Genomic DNA, 10,000 nt, shown 5'->3' on the forward strand with positions numbered 1-10,000 from the left:
GTGTCCGACCAACCATTCTGGTGGAACCAAAGGCGGTGACTACCTGGTCACGTCGAGCGCTGGCCACGAACAAAGAGGTTAGACGAGGTCAGATAAAATCGTCATCGACGCCCACGCCGAGTCGTTGGTTCTTAACTCGACTTAGAGCCACGTGGCAACCAACCACGGTGTCTAATGTCTAATAGTTTACACAAATTGTGCTTACGTACCCGCCATAGTGCGTGCGTGTATGTGTGTGTGTGTGTGTGTGTGTGTGTGTGTGTGTGTGTGTGTGTGTGTGTGTGTGTGTGTGTGTGTGTGTGTGTGTGTGTGTGTGTGTGTGTGTATGTGTGTGTGCATGTGTGTGTGTGCATATATTTAAGTGCACACACAAATGCATACACACACATATATATATATATGTGTGTGTGTGTGTGTGTGTGTGTGTGCGTGCATATATTTAAGTGTACACAAACACACACACACACACAGATATATATATATATATATATATATATATATATATATATATATATATATATATATATATATATCCGTACACACACACACACACACACACACACACACACATATATATATAAACATACATACGTACATATACATATATATACATATATATACATATATATATATATATATATATATATATATATATATATATATATACATGCTCACATATGACGGAAAGATACTTAATCAGCATTCCCATACATAATAAAACTTTCAAGACGATATATGTTTTTTTTTTTCTCTTTACAATCCTCCAGTATGTCTATTTTAACAACTTTTTCATCTTCTTTCCTTGTATTTAATATGCTTTCGAAATGTATCAGTTATCCACCGGCATTTCTTCAAATACGTTTCCCGTTATCAGTCCTCCAGCGTTAATCGCTCCCTGCCTCCCGGCGTGAGGGTCCCCCCCTGACTATCCTCTGAGTAGCTCAGCGTCTCTCCATCACACGCTCTCTTGTGGCGTCTCTCCTCTGAAGAAAATGAGTAGATGAATGAAAGCGAAAGGGAGGAGAAACTTCCCTAAGAATTTTCAGCGGAGGAAAAATGAGCTGGGGTTTGGGTACAGAAAAGCGAGTGAAGCAATAAAATGGGAGGTTGCTCTTAATCCACGCTTCTTTATCAGTATTCACGGAAGGTCATAGAATTTTCTTTAACAAATTTAAAAACAGCCTTTGACTCCAAGATTGTCGCAGAACTTGTCTATGACAGACCTGACGCGCGTGTGACTCCTGAGCTGTCTTTAACATCGACTGAGTCATAGACAAAGACCAGTTTCTGAGTCTGTGACCATTCGTAAATACCGCCCCTGGATTCTTGCCATAAGATAGCCATATCCCTTTTCAAAATTATTTAGAAGTAGCAAAGGAAAAATGGTGTGCGACGAAGATGTAACGAAAAAGGAAATATTAAATCGCCGCGGATGATAAGTCACCTGCAGATCCTAACCAACGCCAGGGATATTTGTTTGTCTGTTCCTCCTTCAGCCACTTCCTCCAGCATAATCCCGTCTCCTCTCTCCTGCCGGCTGTGATTGCCACTCTTGTAGTGCCTGGCGGCAACGCGCCTTTAATCCCAACAGAAAATGTACCATATTTTATAGTGCATCTTAAAGCATATTAATTTAGGTGATTACTGACAGAGCAGCACGCTCTTATTTACAATCTATGATAACGCATTATATATACGCACGAGATTAACAAATACGCAGCAGAGTAAATCAATGAGAGAGTGAACGCAACGCATCTGCAGCCAACTGCTGACTCTGCGCCCTAGCTTTGGGCGTGCGAAACGGAGTTCACGCCGAGTTCTTCTATGTTCTTCTAAACTCTGTCTCACACCATGTCCCTTGCCTGGGAAACGCACATCCTCTATATATGTCTTGGAACGGAGAAATTACCACAACAGGGAACCATTTAAAAACTAAAGATTAGAAAAAATAGAAATAAAGATTATAATATAAAAAATAAGACAAGCCTAATATTAATCATACTGTTTTTTTTTTTTTTCTTAGTTTTCACGTTGTGATGCTCTTGGAGTGAGTACGTGGTAGGGTCCCCAGTTCCTTTCCACGGAGAGTGCCGGTGGTACCTTTTTAGGTAATCATTCTCTCTATTTATCCGGGCTTGGGACCAGCACTGACTTGGGCTGGCCTGGCCACCCAGTGACTCAATCTTATCTTATTACTATTACGTATCTTCTTACTCTTATGTTTGTTATTATTTCTATGGTTATCATTATAACTGTTATTTTTAGTATGTTTATTACTATCATCATCATTATATTTTTTATCATTATTGATATAATTATCATCGTTATTATAATACTATCATTTTTATCATAATTACTATAATTATCATTACAGTTATCATTATTATTATCATTGTTATTATAATTATCATCATTATCATTATTATTATTAAGTATTATTATCATTATCATTATTTTTTTCTTCTTTAGATCTGCTAATTAAAATCAAACACCGGGTCACTACCAGCGAGCTAGGGTGATTGAAGTTTGAGGCAATGGAACACCTACAAAAATATGCACATAACTTTTGCAGCAGGTTTCCCGGGTGCATAGCAAAGCAGCAAATTCCCTCATTATACTCTTCCCTTGTCCATTTAAGTCTTGCTTTCTTTTGATTGTTAGTACAAAATGGTTGAACCGCAGGGCCAGGGGTGAGATATCCCGTCCTAGTGACCTGGCGGATTTTGACTAATGGAAGAGGTATACTCAGTTCTGCCCTGGGAGATGCGCCCCTTGTTGATCCGTGTGACGGGCAACGCTTCATCACCACCCCCTACTCTTACTTGAGAGGCAGGATGCATTTTAGCCCCACTGCCAAGAAGCTGGATATCCCGCACTAACCTCCAATTGGCATGTCCAGGTCCCCGCGGGCACGGTGTTTGACGAACCACTTAGCGCCCTGTGGATATCATGTAACCGACTAAATCTTTATACAGGGGCGGTTGAGCAGTGATCCCTCCCCAGGGGAGTAGTTGTTTAGGCAATCATTGTTGGTGGTTCCCAACCCACCATCGCATTTACGATAGACTCACCCACTACCGTATCTAGGTTTTGAATTACCTAAAATTATGTAAATCAGTGCTTATTATTATTATTATTATTATTATTATTATTATTATTATTATAATCCAGCTACAGGGCGGGCAAGCCAACCTAAGTCCGGGTGAATGAAGAGGGATTGCGTTAGGAATCGTACAGCGAACCCGTTTAAGTTTATCTTTACTACTATTATGATTATCATTATGACTTATTATTATCATTATTATTATTATCATTATTAATATTATTGTTGTCATCATTATCATTATTACTGCTATTATAAATATGATTTTTAGCATTATATTCATCATTATTGTTATCATTATTATTATTATTAATATTAACAGTAGTAGTTGCCGCGGTGGCCGAGTGTTTAGAGCATCGGACTCAAAACTGTCACGACGGCAATCTGAGTTCGAGGGTTCAAGTCACCGGCCGGCGCGTTGTTCCCTTGGGCAAGGAACTTCACCTCGATTGCCTAGTCAGTGCCGGTCCCAGACCCGCGTGTGATAGCCAACGTCCTTGCGGGACAGGGCACTTGAAAAAAAAAAAAGTTGAATACCTGAACCTGTCACGCGACAGACAACCAAGAAGGAGTTGAATGAAAATATGGTTATTACTATATTGGTGATATTGCTATTACTGTTATCATTACGTTCATTATTTCTGTGATTATTTGCAGTTACATTATTTTCATTACCATTTTTTCTTACTCTTCCTGCTATATTATGAAAAAATGCGTATCATAATTGACCTCATCATCATAATCATTATCACTGTTATTATTTCGTAATCACTATCATTATCAAAATTATTATTATTACTAACATCCCTATCACTAGTATCTATACTCCTCACCTTGTGTGTGTGTGTGTGTGTGTGTGTGTGTGTGTGTGTGTGTGTGGTGTGAGTGCGTGTGAGTGCGTGTGTGCGCGTTTGTGTCATTATTATTAGTGTTTATATATATATGTGTGTGTGTGAGTAAGTGGGCGAGTGTGTGTGTGTGTGTGTTTGTGTGTGTGTGTGTGTGTGTGTGTGTGAGTGAGTAAGCAGGCGAGTGTGTGTGGTTGTGAGTGTGTGTGTGTGTGTGTGTGTGTGTGTGTGTGTGTTTGCGCATGTGCGTGCGTGTATGACTATGTGCATGTGGATATGTGTGTGTGTGTGTGTGTGTGTGTGTGTGTGTGTGTGTGTGTGTGTGTGTGTGTGTGTGTGTGTGTTCGTGATTGTGTGTGTGATAATAATAATAATAATAATAATAATAATGATAATAATAATAATAACATGGACAGTTTGCAGCTCGAAGCAAACACGCTGATATAGATGAAACCACGACCCATCGTGGCTTACAAGTTCCGGACTTGAAGGGGAAACAGAGGGTTTTATTCTTGCAGCTCAAGATCAAAGTTTGTTTACCAGAAACTATCAGGCTAACATCTTGCACAATGGCACTGACCCAAAGTGTAGGTTTTGTGAAGACAAGGTTGAGACGATTAATTACATTGTGTCTGGTTGTTCAATATTAACACCGAATGAGTACAAAAATCGCCACGACAGAGCGGGTAAGTACCTGCATTGGAAGATCTGCAAGCACTTTTCTATCGGAACGCAAGATAAATGGTACGAACACCATCCAGAGCCAGTTACTGAAGGTAAAGATGCTACAATCTTGTGGAACTTTCCAATTCACACAGATCGTACTATACAGGCGAATCAGCCAGATATCGTCATCAAGGACAAAATAAACAACACCTGTCTGTTTATAGACATGAGCATCCCTTCAGACAGAAACGTCTCAGCGAAAGTGTTCGAGAAGATATCAAAGTATAAAGACCTGGAAATAGAGGTGGAAAACATGTGGCATTTAAAAAACAAAACTTTGCCTGTTGTTATTGGAGCTCTTGGCCTTATAAAGAAAGGTACTGATAAGTTTCTTGAACAAATACCGGGAAATCCAAAATTAGAAGAAGTCCAAAAAATAGTTTTAAACAGCACAGCGTATGTTCTCAGAAGAGTCTTATCGATCTAAAATATTTCTATGTTCGTGAACTGACTTGACTAGATGTTTTAATTTGTAATTGTTCTGCATAATTTTGCATTTTTTGTTGGTGTTCCATTACCTCAAACTTCAATCACCCTAGGTCGCTGGTAGTGACCCGGTGTTTGATTTTAATTAGCAAATCAAAAAGAAACTTTTTCAGTAATAATAATAATAATAATAACATGCAGTCAGGAGCTGAAAATATACATAAAACTGCAGATGAACAGAAAAACTATATATCCATAAACAAACATAAACATCAAACAACAAAATAAACTATACTATGTACTATAGGAAAAAACAACAAAAGAAGCAAGAGAAACAAAATACCAAAAGACAGGTGCAAGTACAGGTAAGCTAGGAGTGCTGGACTAGTAAATGTGGCCTAGGGTTCGTAGAAGAGGTGTGGTAGGTAGTCCATTGACTAGTGCTTGTTGATGAATCGGACTAGAGTGGCTATTGTGCTCCGGTGGTAGCGGTCAGTGCGAGCCCTGATGGACACCAGTTTGTTGGCTTCGCAAAGCCTTTCAGGTCCTCTAGGTCCCAAGGTTTTTGTTGTGGTTGGCCGAAGAGAGCGATTTGACTTCTCCACAGCAAGCTCGATCTTGGCTCTAGCGTGATACCCCGTTTGTTTTGCGCAAACCTTTCGCTGCCACCACGACCCTAATTGCTTGCAATTAGCTTCGTGCCCTGTAGTATTCTTTACTATACGTATTTTTCGTCATTAGGATAACTCACTGGGCATTCTCTGGTGAACTGGACCCCATCTTCGAGCTCGTGCTCTGACGTGGGCAGACTACCTCTCGCAGGGGAGGGTAGGAGCTCTCTTTTTGATGCCTTAAGCCAACTTACCCCGGTTCTGTCTAAATCAGCACCTGCTAGACTGAAACTTGACCCATCATATCACCCAAGCTATGGCATAATCATGGGACATGTCATCAAATTGGCATAAGCTGGAGAACCCTTCTCTTGTGAGGTGGCTCAAACTGAAGTGGCAGTCACACACCTCTTCAAAATCCACAATGGCTTCAAAGTAACAGTAGCCAAACCTGAACAACTGACCCCATTCCTCTCGACCAAAGGTCAAAGGAAATTGAAAGATCAAGGATTTATTCCTGTCCACTCTCTGGAAACGAAGGCCAAATGCACGGTTGTGGCTAAAAAGCTCGACAGGACGATCCTCCCACGATCGCGTGAGTTCATCAGCCAAGAAGTATCCGCCAAGAACGGTGTAAATGCCCTTGACGTTTACAAGCCTCCCGAGAGGAAGTCCAGAAATTTCCAACATGTGGGATCATGACGTTTAATACATCGGTCCCAACATATAATATAGAACCAGAGTACTTTATACAGATCGAACAATGCCTAAACTGCTACAGGAATGAACATAATAAACACACACACACACACACACACACACACACACACACACACACACACACACACACACACACACACACACACACACACACACACACAGATGCTCTCGTTGCGGTGGCGAAGGTCACTTCGCCAAATGCAAGGAGAACATCAAATTGCTGCAACTGTCAGGGGTCGCACATTGCAGTTAGAGGACCCTGTCCCAAACGGAACGAAATACACAAAGCAAAATGAACCCAGCTTTGGGAAAACAAGAACACTGCTCCTTCGTAAGCCACAGCAGCCGCCACACTGCCTGCCCAGACTAGCATACCCAGACGACCCGCATCTACCTCCAGGACAACTCTGCCTCCACCTCCCCAATTCAACAACACTTTCACACCTAACACAAACCCAAAATTACAAGCCATCACGTAGCTCTCATCGGTGCTAAATACAACGCAAAGAAATTTGCAAACATCGTCCCTATCATGTTACAGAGAAACGGCATCCCCAGCTTGATGTCCCAGAGGAGATCTTCGAACATGATAATTTATACATTACTGAATATGCCAAATCACAAACCACAGCAGGAATCGTCGATCGGGGCTCGATCACGGAACCGCTACCGGGATCAGGTAACGCCAAGCAAGGTAAACCCAGGTAAAATGGGTCTACCCTGAGTGGCATGCTAACGATCGTTCAGGCAAATGTAAGGTAATTTTTTTCGACTCGTAATATTTTTACGACTTTCTAGAACAAAAACGCCCAGATGTGGTCCCATCACTAATGGCTATAGAATTCGGCACTATGGTTACACATCCAGGCAATCAGGGGACAGATTGCAAATGGGGTCCTGTATCATAAAATCCACCATCACTCACGAGTTCCTCTCATTCAGCCACCCTAACTTCATGGCATTCAGGTTATTCACCCCACAGGGCCCCATTATCCTTCCCACTGCCTATATAAAACAAAACTCTAATTTGCCTCTTGCAGACTTCAACAAATTATTCAATTATACAAACCTCCCAGTCTTCTTTGCCGGAGATATCAACGCTACACAACAATACACCACAGCACTACCAATACAATTTTCTATTTTTGAAACCAAAAGACTCCACTACACAGGACCCGACTTCTTCACCTCATACACACCCACAGGAAAGGGTCGCCCTGATCTCGTTTTCGGGAACAGGGCAGTACTTGCCTACCACACACACCTACAACCCGGGCCGAACGTTGGTTCAGACCACATACCCATCATAATTAAAATTTCCACATTACCAATACTAAACAAAGAAAGACGATCTTTCCGATATAAACTAGCAGACTAGTAGTCGTTTAAATCCAAATTAAATGATAAACACTTTCAATTTAATCTTGACGGACTTCATTCCCAAACAATAGATGGGCATTGGAATTACAACTTCGCCTCCATCGCCTTAACTATGCTGAGCACCATCCCCAGGTCTCAGTATAAAACTCACATATCATTTCAGCCGTCTGAAAGGAAAATGTCTCCTGACCTGTTTTCGAAGGCGTTTTACTCTAAATACAAACAGATTAAACCACGTTTGATGGGACTTATCTATTCTACGAAGATACGTCATCGATAGTTTTGATAACGACTGACAAAAATATTGGACAGATTTAGTTTAAAAAGTAGAATGCAACAGAGTTCGCAATCCACGAGAATTTAGGCAAAAAATTTAACAACTTAAAGGTAGTAACTTTCCCTTCCCCCCCTTCTCCCACCTCATTCATAATAACGTAAGAGTTTCAGATCCCGTGGATGTTATAAAAAAATTTGAAGAACACTGGGCCCAAGTTTTCTACCCTCACCCTCCTCATCCCCTTTCACTCACAGAATTCAAGAAATTGATACCTGGAGTCAAGAGAACAGGGTAGAAAAAAAAACAGAGCCAATTATCCGACTGGATAGGCTGGACGACACCTGCGAACTCACAGTCCCCATCTCGTGTGAAGAAGTAAAAGACAAAATAGAGAGGTTTCCTCGTAAGGCTCCAAACTTCTCACATATCGGACGCAACGATCTTATTCATCTTCCTGATAACTTTATACAAGCTTTGACTGACCTTTACAATTCCTCTCTCGCTACCGGTATTTTCTCTTTCCCTTTAAGACTGCTTCAGTGGCTCTCATTCCAAAGCCACAAAAAGTTTCTAAAAAATCATAAACACTAGACTAATGTGGTATCTCGAAGTCCATACCCTTCTCTCACACAAACAATTCAGCTTTCGCTCGCATCGCTCGACGCAAAACGCACTCAACATTATCACAAACTATATAAACAACAACAAAGACCGACGACTAAAGACTATTCTTGTCACAAAAGATGTTGAGCGAGCCTTCGACACGGTCTGGCATGCTGGCCTCAGGTACAAGCTGTGCACTAAATTAACCTTTCCACTCTTTATTAAAAAATTGCTCTGCAGTTTTCTTGATGACTGCAGATTAAAATTAAAATTCTCAAACAAAGTTTCAGGCACCATTTCAATGCATGCTGGAGTACTTCAGGGCAGCATACTCAGCCTAACACTCTATACATTATACACAAACGACCTTCCAGACCCCACACACACAGACTCACTCACTATCCCCTATGCTGACGACTGTACGCACTTAGCTCAACACAAATCTCTTTCAGGTGTCATTCAGCGCATTAATGACTAACTCGACACCGTCTCGAGATGGGAGCATAAATGGCATATCAAGACTAACGTGACAAAAACAAAAGTTCTCTTTGTAAGACCACGTTTAACCTTTGATATCCACTTTCAATTTCACTTGCAGATCAATTCAAAGGCCGCCTTGGTAAGAAAAACCTTACATTCGCTTAATCGATTTATAAGTGCGGCCCCACGCACGAAGCTGCATCTATATAAAACACTGATTAAACCTCTCCTCACATACACACCACTTGCACTCACACAAAGAGCATACACTAACAAGCGAAACTCCAGCTTGTTCAGAATAAAGTTCTGGAGTTCAGAATTTATTACATCTGAACTCCACAAGGAAGCTTCTCTGCATCCTCATCGAGTGGCGTAGGTTGGTCTGTAGACACACACTACGTGCTTGGCATACCAACTGGCTGGATAGACTCAACACCATCTTTCATTCTGGTCAGAGACCGCGATTAGGCCATGATCTTTTTTCTTTGGCATGGGACGAAGAAGTGGATGCAGTTTTTTAGGCTTAGCTCCATCCTTTGAAGCCATCTCCTACTCCTTCATTTTCACCTTTCTCCTTCCCCTATCCCTTGTATTGTTCAGCTTTTGTTTTGTTAGTGTTCTCTCATTCTGTTGTTTAAGGTAGTTTGTTTTCTTTTGGTTTATTGTAACCTTTTAATTTCTTAAATTAAAGTTTAACCTCCCCTTTGCCACAGCCCTCACATCCCCGCTTTTAAATACTTTCACCTCGTCACCTGACACTATGTGACTGCCATAACCTCACCCTCGCTATCACATTATCCTTTACCATAGCGTGGACCCAACATCC

Source organism: Penaeus monodon, chromosome 26 (genome assembly GCF_015228065.2).
Source record: "Penaeus monodon isolate SGIC_2016 chromosome 26, NSTDA_Pmon_1, whole genome shotgun sequence".
Lineage (NCBI taxonomy): Eukaryota > Metazoa > Arthropoda > Malacostraca > Decapoda > Penaeidae > Penaeus > Penaeus monodon.